The following is a 15,665-nucleotide window of genomic DNA, read 5'->3' as shown; positions in this document are numbered from 1 at the left end:
GCTCGACATTATATGGTCAAGTTCTATTATAATAGACCAGGTCGTTTCTCTCTCTATATATGTTGGATTTTGTTATTAATAACAAAAGAAGAGTGAATGAAAAATGATGGGAAAAGAAATAGAGGGAAGTGAAATTTTGAATGAGTTCACTTTACTAATGCACTTTGTCTCTCATTGGTACAAGGAAAGAAAATCTTTGTGTATATATAGAGAAGCCCATCTTTTAGTTCTTAAAGAGCTAAGAAGAAGGCAAGCCTTGTGCCGTCGTCGGCTTTGGATTGATTGATTAATCTTTTCGGACAAAATTCTTTTCAAATATTTAATTAATTAATTAAAATTAATTAATGAAGTTCAAATCACCCATGACTCGCGATCCGGTCCAGCCCTATTTTTTTCTTTTCCGGATTATTTTAAATCTGTTTCCCGCAATTCCAACAGCTATGGCTGTTCTGAAACAGTGTCAAACCTGTTCCAACAGCTATGGTTATTCTGAAAGGTTGCAAACCTTTTCAGAAACAGTACCAAAGTGGCTATAAATATTCCTTCAAATCCCAAAATATTGACTTACGAAATTTTCTCATAATCTTCTTCTTCTTCTGCACAAAAATTCCAGTGTGTTTTACAGCCTTCGAGTGGTTCGCTGTTCATCTGCGTTTTTTGGTACCGATATGCTGGTGAGTTAAATCATTCTATCCTGGGAGGATATATTCCAGAACCTCGGGTACTTGGGGGGAATAATTTCCTTAAAGACATACTGTGTATTCAGTGGGCACGATTTGTTCCTATACTATTTTTCAGAATTTATTTTGAAATTACTATATTATTTCTAGAATATATTTTGACGTTCTAGTTCTACTAACTTTCTGTTTTTCAGAAAGTTTATTATTTTATTTTACAGCAATACAGATTTCAATAACAATCTTAAGGAAATTATTTTATTATATTCTGTATTCTGTTTGTGGAGTTAAAACCTTTGTGGTTTTCTATTCCGTCTGAATTTTACTATTCTGATTTGAAGATATAAAAACTTCATCAGAATATTGAGAGTAGGTTGTCTACATCACACCCGTAAGGGTATAACTCTTCCATGAACCTTGCGTGAACGTAAAAGTTTTGTGCACCAGGTTTTTCTTTTTAACTTCGCATACTATCATGAAAGCAAAATAAATACAAGTAATATTCTCATTAATTAGAGGAGGGAGATACCATTGGCAGAAAAAGCATTTTTGGGAATGATCAAAGAGAAAGAAGGACAAGCACAAAATCCATAGATATATTGACACAAAAAAATTACTTAAATGACTTTAATTTCTATATATTCTATAATAGTCTTGCCGTCCAAGTCAAACCCTTTTTGCACCCTTAATCTAATAAAATCTCATCATCACTTCCTATAGCGCTTTGATCATAGCTTCATTAAACATCGTACTCTACAACAAAGAAGCTACTCCTATTATCTTTAACCATTGTATCCTCCGCTGGAGTTAGTTCAAAGTGAAGGACTCGACTTTACGGGTTGGGAATTTTAGGACAATGTTTTTAAGTGTTAGTAACTAAGTTCTGAATTCAAATTTTTATATATATTTAGTGGATTTTTACTATAGCTTCGCCCATGATCAAGCTTAGAAGTGTCAAACGGACGGGTTGGGTCGAAAACGGGTAATGAAAAAACGGATAAATTATTCGACCCGACTCATATTTAATACGGATAAAAAAGGGGTTAACTGGCAGATAATATATGTAACCATATTATCCATGACTTCTTGCATATGATCACTTTCTTGAGTAACTCCCAATTTGAGGCTTTACAAATGTAAAAGTTAGACTCATTGGTTATCCATTGGTTACCCGTTGATTATCCATTTTCTAAATGGATAATATGTTTCTTATCCATATTTGACCCATTTTTAAAAAAGTTCGTTATCCAACCTGTATACGGTAAAATCGGAGGGTCCGATTTTCCATCGTTACGACGCCTCGTAGGCACGTCTCGAAGGCTCGAGACCATAGTTGAGTTTCATCCCTCGGGGGCGATCGACGCTCGACCTCGGGGCAGCATGAGACCGTCGGTTACAGAAAGAAAATGGGGAGTTCCCAAGGCGTGAAGCTAGAGCCGACAAAGTCTGTCAGGCTAGTCTGAGCCCGCATTATGGCATCAACTAGCTGTCCCATCTCCACATCTTTGTAATAAATGCACTTGTACTATGTTAGGATTCCCCCTCTTATATAAAAGGGATCCTTGTCATTATATAAACATCTGTTGCTCTATACTCAATATACTCGAACATTCTCTCTGCTCTCTAACATATTCTCTTGATCTCATTACTTCATTTATTGATCATATTTATTGTGTTCCATTTATTGTTCTTCATTTATTGTTTATTATTGGCCACAAAAAGCCGTCATTGATTTACTTATAACTGTTAGTCTCCATCGACCACCCTCGATAGCTACCAGCCGAGCTTCAGACTCGACCCCGAGGTCCTCCAATAGGCAAGCTCGAGGCCCCGATTGATACCGATTCGGTTTGGTTAACATCTCGTTTCTAAAATCTTTTCTTAATTCTAAGTCTTTCACATAGCATCAACTGCCTAACAACTAGCATAAAATAGATCACGTATTTTTAGAATCACTAAATTAAATTTAATTGTTATTATCATTTTCACGGTAAACAGTTTGGCGCCCATTGTGGGGTTAAAAATAATAGTAATTATTTTCTGCTGGTTCCAAAGGCAGAAATCACGGGCACGACAGGCTCAGTCAATACTCTTACTCTGGGCCTCGTCCAGGTTCGCCTTGCTTTGAGCACCGTCGCCCTGCAAAGGTATATCTTGCTTATTGTTATCATTCTTTAGCCCAGAAGCTAGCGATCCTTCTCCGTCTCCAAGGGGGCACGGCCTCGCCTCAGAAGGCTCCCCGATGCCTACAATAATAGAGTTAGTATGCAGAAAGAGAAAGTACTTTTCCAACTAAAAAAGGGAAGGGAATAGATCCGGGACCTCACACGACATCCATGAAATTGCTGCAGAAGAAGGAATGAAGGCACATTTACGGAACACTCCTTCGCCATAATAAAAAAACTGCGAAGGAACGAGTGTACCACTTGCGTGTATAATTCCGTTCCCTAGGGAATGGCATAAACTCCACAGGGATAATATCAACAGTCCGTACTCGGACGAATCGACTCATCCACTCCCGACCTCCGTCTTCTTCATCATCAACAATGAAAGACGTGGTCGACCGTCATCGTAAGGTTAGCAGACCTCGATGATGAAAATGACGGTATAGCCTGATAAAATGACTAAGCATAAATTGGAGCCCTGCCTTCTCTGCAAGGAACCTCATCATCAACACTATCCGCCAAAATGACGGGTTAATTAGCACCAAAGTAACTTGATACTTTCGACAGAAGTCAAGCACAACCCTAACAAGGGGGCCCAACGTGAAATGGTACGTATACACAATCAAAAACCCCTCAGCACGGTCCGTAATACTCTCATCCGGTAAAGGTACCTACAGAACTACCTTTTTCCCCCATCCGCAGTCTTTCCTCACCAACTCAAGGTGTCCCTCTCCTATCGAAGAAGTAGACTTCAAGGTATGTGCCCGTTGATCCTGAGCATCGGGGTAATTTTCTGATGAAAAGTCCCCTCCCGAAGCAAAATGCCCTAAGTTAGGCCTGCCTGGCATTAGTGGCGCTTTGCCAACAAGGCGAGAACCAGAGACGGAACTCTCTCCTCCCTGCTGAACGGATCCTGATGTAGCAGTCATTACTGCAGCAAAATTAGAGAACTAGAGTAGGATTTTAGGCAAGAGCGTTAATACTAAAATAATAAAAGGCCTAATGCAAGAAAAAATGGTAACTAATCAGAATGGTGGAATCTCCAAAACGGCGGAAACAACCCTATATATGAAAAAAATGGCGACGATCCGCATGCCTCAGAGGCTGATTAAAATGCTGGCCGAAATCACTTTGGGAAGATGTGACGACGGGATCGCCTCGGTCATTTTGCAGCCGTATCGACCATTTGGCGAATGCCATGTGACGTTTTGGGTCGGAGACCCCCACACCAAACAAGTACTGAGATGGTACCCGATCTCAAGGACCTCCATACAAAAGAAGTCAGGCTCCAGGAAGCCATTGGCATCATTGCAAGTTCCGAGATGGTACCCGATCTCAAGGACCTCCATCGAAAAGAAATTAGGCTCCAGGAAGCCATTGGCATCATTGCAAGTCTCGAGATGGTACCCGATCTCGAGGACCTCCATAAAAAAGAAGTTAGGCTCCAAGAAGCCATTGACATCATTATAAGTCCCGAGATGGTACCCGATCTCGAGGACCTCCATCAAAAAGAAGTTAGGCTCCAGGAAGCCATTGGCATCATTTCAAGTCCCAGATGGTACCTGATCTCGAGGACCTCCACCAAAAAGAAGACAGGCTCCAAGAAGCCATTAATATCACTATAAATCCTGAGATGGTACCCGATCTCAAGGACCTCCATCCAAAGGAAGATAGGCTCCAGAAAGCCATTGCCACCTTTGCAAGTCCCGAGATGGTACCCTATCTCGAGGACCTCTCTCAGGAAGAAATTGAGCTCTAAAAGGAGTCGCTCGTATATGAGCTTAACCTCGGGGTGGCATCCTACTCCGAGAATTTCAGCTATTGCGAGTACGGATTGTCTACCCAATTCTCCAGATCTCGAACTACCTAAGCTCGGGTTAACTTCTACTCAAAAGCTATCGATAAAGCCTTAGGGCTATCTTTCGTCTTCAGATCAAGCTATCTCTATTCTCAGACACTCGAACAAACTCCCCCTCGAGGGGTATCGCGGGATTTAAAAGATCTAAGTTTCGTTCTGAGAGTTCGAAGCCTTACTTTTATTCAGCTCGGAGTCAGGGGTCCCCGACAATCCAAGTTTATCGATCCAACCCGGGTTCGGCTTAAGGGATGACAAAAGATTCTAGAAGGAATCAGATTAATCGGTTAAGAGCTGGAGAGATACTTGTACCCGGGTTCGACATTCGCACCAACCGGTAGAGTTATGCATTCAGAATCTCCACAAATGCAAATAAAAGAAAACACCGCCATGTAACCTTAAGGTTGCGGGCCTTGAACATAAGGGATGATGACTGTTGACACCCAATTTTTCCCTAGATATTTTTAATATGCAAAATAACTTCAAAATAACACACACACACACACACACACACACACACACACACACACACACACAATATATATATATATATATATATATATATATATATATATATATATATATATATAAGTATGTCCAAATATTTTATTATTTTTCCATAATTTTTAAAGGTTTTAAAATCAATTTATTTCCCTCTTTTATCCATAAAAACCCAATAATTATTTCCAAAATTATAATTTTTGGTAATTTATTTATTGAATTTTTATATTTATGCTAAAATATAACTAAGGTAATTTTTTGTATATTTTTACAAATTTATTTAGTATCTTTAAGCTAAATTGCATATATTTGCAACATTAGCCTTTTTAAGATTTAATTGTGTTTTATATTCATAAAATTAAGTCCTGTATTTTTAAATTTTAGTGCTTTCAATTTGTTTTCAGAAATGTATTTACTATTTTTTATAAATTAAAAAGGAAAAGTGGCTATTTAAATTTTAGCCCAAATTGGCCTTCAATTTGACCCCAAATTAAACCCAATTTCCCCCGGCCCAATTTCAATTTAAACACGACCCCTAACCTAATTTAACCAGCCCAACCCGGATTCCCCACCTAACCATTTTAATCCTGGCCGTTGATCATTCAGATCAACGGCCACCGTTACCCTTACCTAAAATAAACCTAAACGACCCCTTACCCTAATTCATTCTTCACCAAACGCCGCCCTTGAATCCCTTCCCTCTCAATTCTCTCTGCAACCTCTCATGAACCCTAGCCGCCACCATCCAATTTCACCCTAATCCACCTCAACCCCTGCCTAATTCATGGCCTCTCATGGCCATTTGAGATGTGTATCGGTCTCCTATGGCTCCTGGGTGTTTGTTTCTGTGGTTTCATGGCCAGACCTCGAAGAAATCTGGTCCAGTCCTACTTCTGTTCATGGCCTTTCTCCGGCCATCCATGACCTTTCTCCGACCATTCATGGCCTTTCAAGGCAGATCCTTGACTTTTCTGGTTAGATCGTTAACTTTCAAGGTCTTTCTCACCTTTTTTGGGTTTTCCGAAACCCTAATCTTTGAGATCTTTCAATTTTCTTCAGATCTATCTTAGATCTGTGCTTACTATGAACTTCTTAAGTATTTTTCTCAAAGATTCTCCGATTTTCTTTCAAATTGACTCTTCATTTTTCAACGATTAGGGTTTTCCTTTAAGTTTTCAAAAGAGCTCTTCTCTGATTTTAATGTTGTTTGTGATTTTGCTATGTTTAAAGTGATTTGGTCATGTTGTTCTTATATCTATTTCAGCATGTTAAAAACCCTAGTTCCCTTTTGGTCTTATCTGAGTTCTGAAATTGTTTGCTTATTTTAAGTTCTTCGTCTATGACTCTCTTCTCCTTGTTTGACTTATCTGATTTCAGTTCTTATCACCTCTTAAACTCGACTACTGTTGAAGCCCTAATTTCTTAGAATTTTGCCTCACTTGTTACTGTGAGACCTTTACTTGTTTCTAACTCTCTTTACCTGTTACTATATTCTTCTTCACTGTTGATTTTATGCGACTACTTGACCTATTTGACTACTGTGCTTCGAACATTTTCTTGCTACTGAACCCTAGCTTACTCCTACTGCTACTGTATGTTTGTGTTGCTTCTTTTTATCAACATGTTTAACTCTGCATGCTTGTTCATCCCTTGCTAATTATATGGTGAAGTGCAGAATCATATTCCTTTCTTGATTGATCTTGATTTCCTCGATCTTCCGACTAATTGTAAAAGGTTTTCTTACAAGACCTAATTTTTACTCATCTGTTTAAAATTAATTGATTCCTTTCCTTTACTTTGATATTTTACCTTGCTGAATCCCTTCCCAAAACTAAGCACTTTATACTTAGACTTGATTATTTACTTCATACTTTTACTGCCCTTATATGGCAAGAATCAAGCTATTTCAAACCGATTTCTTTCCTTAATTAACCATGGTACTGCCCGTTAAACAGTGATTCCTTAATTAAAGGGAATCACTTGTGTTAATTGATTCTAATTATAATTATTTCCATGTTTGTGTTTAAGACTTTACCTCTTCTTCACTCGTTTTCAAAACTATAAATACCCACCCTTCTTCTCTTAAAAATACGAACAATTGGAGTTCAAGAACACACACTTACGCTCAAAACTTTCTCTCTTTTCTCTACTACTACTTGTGCTACTGCTTTGTCTAGCCGGCTGAAAGCCAAGGCTAGACTGTGTAATTTTGCTTACTTTTCCTTTCTGCACTTTGCTTCTCTACTGGTATGTCCTAGTTAATTTTCAAGCATCAACAACAACATGTTTCTTTAATTATTCTAACTTCTCTCATTCTTGTCTACTTCTGCTTATGTTTCTGCAGTCAAGTTACATTACTAGCATACTAAAATATGTTCCCTTCCCCTTTTAAATTAATGCTCTCCTATGTATATGAATCCCAAATCCCATATCCCGTCTATGTGTTTGTGTTCCTTTGGTTGGTTTATGGCCATGCCAGCATCATCTATTGTTATGCATGACCAAACCAAACCTCTACTGGGTCATGTGCTTACAAACAAGGTATTCCCAAAACCCCTTGACCCTTTTTATGACTATTAACTCTGTGTTTTGATCATTACCCCAACTGATTTTAAACACTTCTTCTACTGATTACCTTCAAAAAATGGACTTACCAGTCCAGTTTTAAACAAACTCTTTTTTTTAAAAAAAATGTTCTGCACTTCCACTATATTCTTAGAATCTAGGTTCCGCCCCTCTTGTGTGAGCCTTGCCTTGGGACCCTTGAGCTCCCTCTGAACTTGGACACATAAGGGCTGGCCCTTCCACACTGTACTCATTTCTTTCTGGTTATGCAAACCTGGGTGTAAGCACTGCCGGGGGTCCCTTGAGGCCCTTAGGGAACTTTGACACACCCGGGTCTGAGAAAGGCTTTGAAACAACATTGGCATTTGAAGTAGTTTATTTTATAACTCAGAGAGGAAGTCAAGAATCAGGCTGCCTATGGTTGTAACTCTTATCTTTTGTACTTTTCTGATGTAATTCAGTCATTTTTTGGTCTATAATAATTTGTAACAAATATTGGGGTCGACTAGTGAAAATGGATGGGGTGATTATGCATACTTTAGCTATTAGAAGGGTAGATAACATGCATATAAGATCTGTTTAATAAATTCTGCATGTTTTACTTCCACACTTAGACACCATGCCTATAGGGTCTAAAATGGCTATAATTAGACATTATGCCTACAAGGTTAAAATCAGCTTTGAAATTAGATGTCATGCCTATAAGATCAAAATCGATTTTTTATAGAAATCATGCCTATAGAAATTTCGCTGTGATCAAATGAAACCTGCCTACTCCACTTCATGTTCAATTAGATACGGTTAGAAAGCATGTCTATAGGATCCAGATCGCTCGTTTCAAATTGTTTACTGTTTTTACTACACCCCTAATCAGTAATAGATATCATGCTCACTACTGCGCCTAGGCAAGCCTTAGGTAATAATGATAAAATTGAACTCGCCTTTGTTTAATTAGTACTGCTACAACCAACATGCAGGCCTGATTCGGACTTCTTATCTGAGTTATGTAATAAATTGGTCTGCTTCAACAATCAAAACATCCTACCTTAGTACTTTAAATTCTGACCCCAACTGTGTTTAAGTCATGCTATTTATATGCATTGTCTGCAGAGGTATATATGAGCCTCTTAATTATTTATGTGTTTCCCCTTTAAATGTAGTCCTCTATGTTTTTGTCTGTCGCCTTAGCCTTTTACCTTTAAAACCTAAGAGTCAGCCTAAAATCCTCCCTCTTATAAGAATAGTAGTCCTAAATTCCTTCGGGACTGATAGGAATAGGACGGGTAATAGCCTGCAATAGAGGCCGAGACCAATCTACGCTTTAATACCTTAACGTGGTGGGAAAGGTAGATATGGATATGATGAACGGTGCGCTAATACCACGTGTATCCCCTCTTCTGAGGAGTGTCATACCGGATATCGCATTGATGTTATCTATATTATAAACAAACATAGGACCCCCCTCCTTTTTATATTCTCAAGTATTTGTAAAACTGTAACTCCTTTTTAAAATTCGCCTTTTAATGATTATTTTCAAACTCTTATGTGTTTAAACTTAAATCCCCTACTATTTGAGCCTATACTTGTCTATTTTCTAGTTGTACAAATTCACAAAATTATCTGGCCGGGAACCACACTAGTGGATCCTAAGGGGTGCCTAACACTTTCCCCTTAGGATAATTTCAAGCCCTTACCCTATCTCTGGTTATCAAACCAAACTTAGAAATGAACCTGATGATAGGCTATAATTATGTATTTAAGTTGCTTATTACATTCAAATTTACTGCACTTTAATTGAGTTTGAGCTTTAATCGCTAGTGTCGTGCATTAATTGTGTATTTTATGCCTTGTAGGGGTGATTCCGAGCTATGTAGATGTTATGGAATGAATTCAAGTGATTTGGAACTTTGAAGTCTGAGTAAAAGCTCAAGGAATTAAGCCGGGATCGTGTTCGGGGGTCAATGGATGATAGTTAGAACAAAAAAAGAATCGAGTAAGCATATTGCGCACTGTCTAGTAACATGCACATAATTTTTTTATCAATACTTCATTTGGTCTCCAAATATATGGTTGGAAAGGTAACTTAAAGGGCTACAACTTTCATGTTTTACGTTTTTCCAAATTCCAAACAAAACAGGGTGAAAAGTGCACTTCAATAGCGCGGTCGCGCTCAGGCCGCACTCGTCAGGCAGAATACTGGGCAATATGCGCGGTCACGAGCGCGACCGTGCTAATCAAACCCGGGAAAAGTGTTTTTTTTCATCTAGGAGAATATAGGCGTAGATAATTCTACTATTGATCTCTATACATATTGTGAAGGAAACCACCCGTGGCAAAATTTTCAAAACGTTCCTAAGAGCGAGTTATATGCACCAACTCAATCTTTTTTATGGAATGTGTGAAATGTGTGTGGTGGTAAAAATGGTCACTTTTATGGTTGTGCTTATATTTCTTATCTTCCCCCAACCCCTTACTATGATGGTTCTACCTTTTCTCGTGAAGTTAACCAGAATAAAGAATCTGGGGATGTAGACCTAAAGGAGATCAATGATATGTTAAAGTGCCTTCTGAAACAAAATAATGAAAAACAATTGTAGATAGAAAGGCAAGATGCAACTATTCACAAGTTGGAGGTTCAATTGAGTCAAGTGGTTGGAGCCTTTAATGTTCAACAAGCTAATATTGAGGATAGTAGCCAAGAAAAGCATGAATTTGAGATGTTAACTGGGGAGGTCAGAGTAGAACATCAACAACGTATCCAACTACAATTTGAGGATGTCAATGTTGAAGAAGTGAGACTAGAGTCAGCCAAAGACATTGAGGATACAAATTTTGTTGACTCTAGTATCATTGATGTTGAGGATGCTGAAAGTCCTGAAGTTCATGTGTGTGAGCGCATTGGTCCTCACTCCAAACATTTTTCTACATTGTGCTTGGATGATGATATGGAAATAGAGTCATCCGAGACGATTGAGAAGTCAAGGAATGAGGGACAAGGTGCCTACATTCTGGAATTTTTCTTGGCAGAAAGACAGGACTACATACCTCATCTAAAAGCCAAGAAGTGTAGAATAGTACAATGGTTTCTTGGGCCAATTAGATTTGTTCCTCCACCCCTAGAGCATAGCCGAAAACTTGATTCCAAATTGGGGGTTCAATTCATAAGCTCGAGGTGGAGGCAAAAAGTAATTCGCGTCATGTCACGACGTTAAATCAAGTGTTTGTTGGGAGGCAACCCAACTTTATTGATTTCTTTTATTTTTTTTAACTGTATTATTTTTGTAGTGTCAATTTTTTAAGTTCTAGGAGCATGGAAAACAAAGGTATTAGAAGGATGCAACAACAAACCAAATGGTTGGAACTAAGTGTGAGGTATCCGCACGAAGGACCAAGCTTGGGAGAAGTCTGAGTACCCCATGAGCTATTAGTGCTTCGGCTTTTGGCCTACCAGAGAGTCTCTTTTACCCTTTTATTAGTTATGGTGTGCATTGGGGACAATGCACAATTTTAAGCGTGGGGTGAGGAGATTGTCTGGGTGACTTTCTATGCTATTTTAGTTGTGTTAGTTTAATTGAATAATTCTTTTTTTTAAATAGAAAAGATTAGACTTTTCCCGACGATGGATCTATTCGAAAATTTTCTTGAGGGATTTAAGTCTAAAGAAAAAAATAAAATAAAAAGATTTTCTTTTGTTAGATAGTGTAGCAATTCCCCCTTGGTTTTTCTTTGTGCCGCAGTTCTTTTCCAAGGTTTTGTTTGAACCGGGTGTAGTTAGTTTTTTTTGGGAGTAGGAGCCATTGTGTTGTGTTTTGAAATGAAGCAATATCTCTTGACTTTGTTATTCCTTGAGAATAGTGAGTACTTTGGTTGTGACTCTTAGGCTCAGTTTTTGACTCTTGTATAAGTACCTTAAAATTGTATGTTCTTAACTTTGCTTAACTGCTTTGACTAGAGTGTCTTGATGATATAATCTTGAGTGAGTTATGTGCCATGTGTGTGTAAGGTTTTGTATTATTCAGTGCATTGCATTTGATGCCTAGAACTTGCCCCGTGTGTTTGCAAAGCGAAATAGTAGTGTTGTTCAGTCTTGGAAGTGATATAGGTGTTTCCTTGTTCAGCCAAATATGTATATTTTACCCACCTAATTGTTATGTATCATAGTTAACCCTTTTGAGCCTGTAATCTTGTTTCTTTGGCAACCACATTACAAGCCTTACCCATTTGTTTGAATTAATCATCTATTTGAACCTTTTTACCTCTCATGAACACTTGAATTATTATGAACTGTGTAAAAGTTAAAGTGTGGGGTGGTTGGTTTGGTTTTTGAGTGGAATTAATGAAATAAGGAGAAAGGTGCACTATTTTGAAAAAGTAAGATCCACTTAAATAAAAAAAAACAAATGGTGTATTGTTGTGAAAAAAAGTATTCCTTAATAAATGGTGACTCTTGACGTAATTGTGCTTAAAGAAGTATGTGGTAATAACATCGATGTGAAGGTGGAGTCATGGTTTGACGTAAGCATGGGCTTAAATGTTAAATTATATGTATTAAAGTGCTTAGGGAGGTGTAGTCACTCTTATATCCAAATGTATCCTACCCGTCCTATAGCCTACATTACAACCAAATTAAGTCCTACTTGATCCTAGACTGAATGAGCTAGATTAGTAGAGTAGTACACTACGGGCAAGCTTATGATGCATCTTTTGTGTCATATGAATGTTATTTCTGAGAGTGAGTGAATTCTTTCTATCTTGAGTTCCTAAGTGTTCTTAAATTTTATTGTGTGGAACTACTCTCTTTTGTTGTGTGAGGGTACTTGATTCATGAAGGAAAGGTTATCCTTGACCTCTATGTTAGAGTAAGTGGGTTAGTTGTTGAATAATGCATGGTACTTGTGAGTCAAATCTTGAGGTGAAGATGTTACGCTTTTGTGCTTAGTCTATTTTAAATATTCTTGGTGTGATGAGTTAGGAGAATTGTATAAAAAAATATCGTGTCTATATAAAGTGTAGTTTGATTGCTCGAGGACGAGCAATAGTTTAAGTGTGGAGTATTGATGATAGACTATTATTATGTATTTTAGTCGCTTACTACATTCAAATTTACTGCACTTTAATTGAGTTTGAGCTTTAATCGCTAGTGTCTTGCACTAATTGTGTGTTTTATGCCTTGTAGGGGTGATTCCGAGCAATGTAGATTTTATGGAATGAATTCAATTTTGGAACATTGAAGTATGAGTAAAAGCTCAAGGAATTAAGTCGGGATCATGTTCGGGGGTCAACGGATGATAGTTAGAACAAACGAAGAATCGAGTAGGCATATTGTGTACTTTCTAGTAAAATGCACATAACCTTTTGCTAAGAACTCTATTTGGTCTCCACAGTATATGGTTGGAAAGCTAACTGAAAGGGCTACAACTTTCATGTTTTATATTGTTTCAAATTCTAAACGGAACAGGGTGAAAAGTGTGCTTCAATAGGCGGCCGCGCTCGTCAGGAAGAATATTGGGCAATATGCGCGGCCACTAGCGCGGTCACGAGCACCGCCGCGCTAGTCAAACCCGGGAACAAGTGTTTTTTTTTTCATCTAGGAGAAGGTATAATTGTTTGTGCAAGACCCTACTTGGTATATATACATGGAAAAACGGTATTTTGAGTAGGTTGGACATAATTTAGGCCTAAGGAGGCTAAGGAGACACTGCTTTAGGGTTAGACAATACCCTTGGAGGCAAGAACACGCTAGGAGCAAGGAGGAAGATTCAACTACGAGTTTTTCCCTTCTTCTTCCTATTTTTATTGTTGGTTATGAATTGGAGTATTGTGTTTTCACATGCTTTTATGAATAGCTAATTTATTATCTAGGGTTTTGATAGAACCTTTTGTAGGATAAATTCTTGTTATGTTTTTATATAATTGAGCCGTTGGATTTCTCTACTTGTTCAACTACGTGTTTGTTGTTGTTGATTGAATGACTATCAATTGACTGTGCCTATTTAGTGTGTAGTTCTCGAGAGAGAGTACATATTTAGATAGTTGTTGAACAATGTCACTCCTAACGTATGTGAGAAATCAATACAGTGGTTTAAAGGCAGGTTTAGAAATAACAAAGCCTTGACGTGGTCATAATGTGCGGTTAGATAAAGCCAACTAGCTTAGTTCGAGAGAATATGTCTAGTAAATTGTTGTAGTTGCTCGAGAGAGAATTACGACATCTAAAGTGCTCACGATCAGTAGAGAATACATTGGCAAAATTGTAGGGAACATAGCTAGAAGGATTCCGACAATTGGGAAAATCATAACTCTAGACCTCCTTAATTTAGTCTCCAACTCTTTGTCTCGTTAGTTGATAATTTTACGGGTTTCTAGTATTTGCTAGTTAATTAGTTAGAAATATAAATCTCAATCTTTATAATTTAGAAAATTGTTCAAACTTGTCTTTTTAGTGATATTAAACATATATAGCTAAGCCTTAGTTCTTTGTGGGATTCGACTCCGGACTTTTAGACCGGATTATATTTGCAGCGACCGCTTATCCTTTTTAGGACTAGAGTTGGGCGTGATCAGAACCCTATAGGTGTCCTAATACACCTTAAATCATTAGGTGGTGACTTTTCAAAAAATGCAAACCCCGTTCCCAAAAGGAATGAGTTGCCCAATACCCAAAAATGTCATAAACCCAATTTTTCGATTGAAGAGGGAAACAGGGGCGCGACAATGAAGGACAAGGATGAGGAGAAGAGAAGGGCGAAAGGCTAATCTGAGAACACTTGAATAAAGAATTGGTTCTAGAAAGCTTCCATTTATAGAGAAAGGGCAGAGTAACCGGCGGCCGTAATCAATACTCTTTGAAAAACGCAACCGACGACGCCATCAATGTCCTTGAAAGATGCATCAGTAGGCGCAGTTAATGCATTTTTGGAACTGAATCGGCGGCAATATTATCGCTTAGAAGGACAAGAATCGGCAGTGCATTGAAAGGCGCTGAAAAGACGAGTCAACAGGACGCCTCGGTTGTCACAAAGGTCTATGTCATAAGTATGACGTCATCAGTATAACATTATCGTGGGAAATTCGGAAAGATGGTTATCAAGGTCGTTTCTTATCATTCTACTCTAAGAATGCGGGGACTATCTGTATATGGTAAAATCGGAGGGTCCGATTTTCCATCGTTACGATGCCTCGTAGGCACGTCTCGAAGGCTCGAGACCATGGTTGAGTTTCATCCCTCGGGGGCCATCGACGCTCGACCTCGAGGCAGTATGAGACCAACGGTTACAGAAAAAAATGGGGAGTTCCCAAGGCGTGAAGCTAGAGCCGACAAGTCTGTCAGGCTAGTCTGAGCCCACATCATGGCATCAACTAGCTGTCCCATCTCCGCATCTTTGTAATAAATGCACTTGTACAATGTTAGGATTCCCCCTTTTATATAAAGAGGATCCTTGTCATTATGTAAACATATGTTTCTCCATACTCAATATACTCGAACATTCTCTTTGCTCTCTAACATATTCTCTTGATCTCATTACTTTATTTATTGCTCATATTTATTGTGTTCCATTTATTGTTCTTCATTTATTGTTTATTATTGGCCACAAAAAGGCGTCATTGATTTATTTATAACTATTAGTCTCCATCGACCACCCTCGATAGCTCCCAGTCGAGCTTCAGAGTCGACCCCGAGGTCCTCGAATAGGCAAGCTCTATGCCCCGATTGATACCGATTGGTTTGGTTAACATCTCTTTTCTAAGTTCTTTTCTTGATTCTAAGTCTTTTACATAGCATCAACTGCCTAACAACTAACATAAAAATAGATCACGTATTTTTAGAACCACTAAATCAAATTTAATTGTTATTACCATTTTCACGGTAAACACAACCCATTTTTTAGTGAATAATATGGG

Source organism: Nicotiana tabacum, chromosome 8 (genome assembly GCF_000715075.1).
Source record: "Nicotiana tabacum cultivar K326 chromosome 8, ASM71507v2, whole genome shotgun sequence".
In the NCBI taxonomy this organism is placed as follows: Eukaryota; Viridiplantae; Streptophyta; class Magnoliopsida; order Solanales; family Solanaceae; genus Nicotiana; species Nicotiana tabacum.
This window is presented reverse-complemented; position numbering follows the sequence as displayed.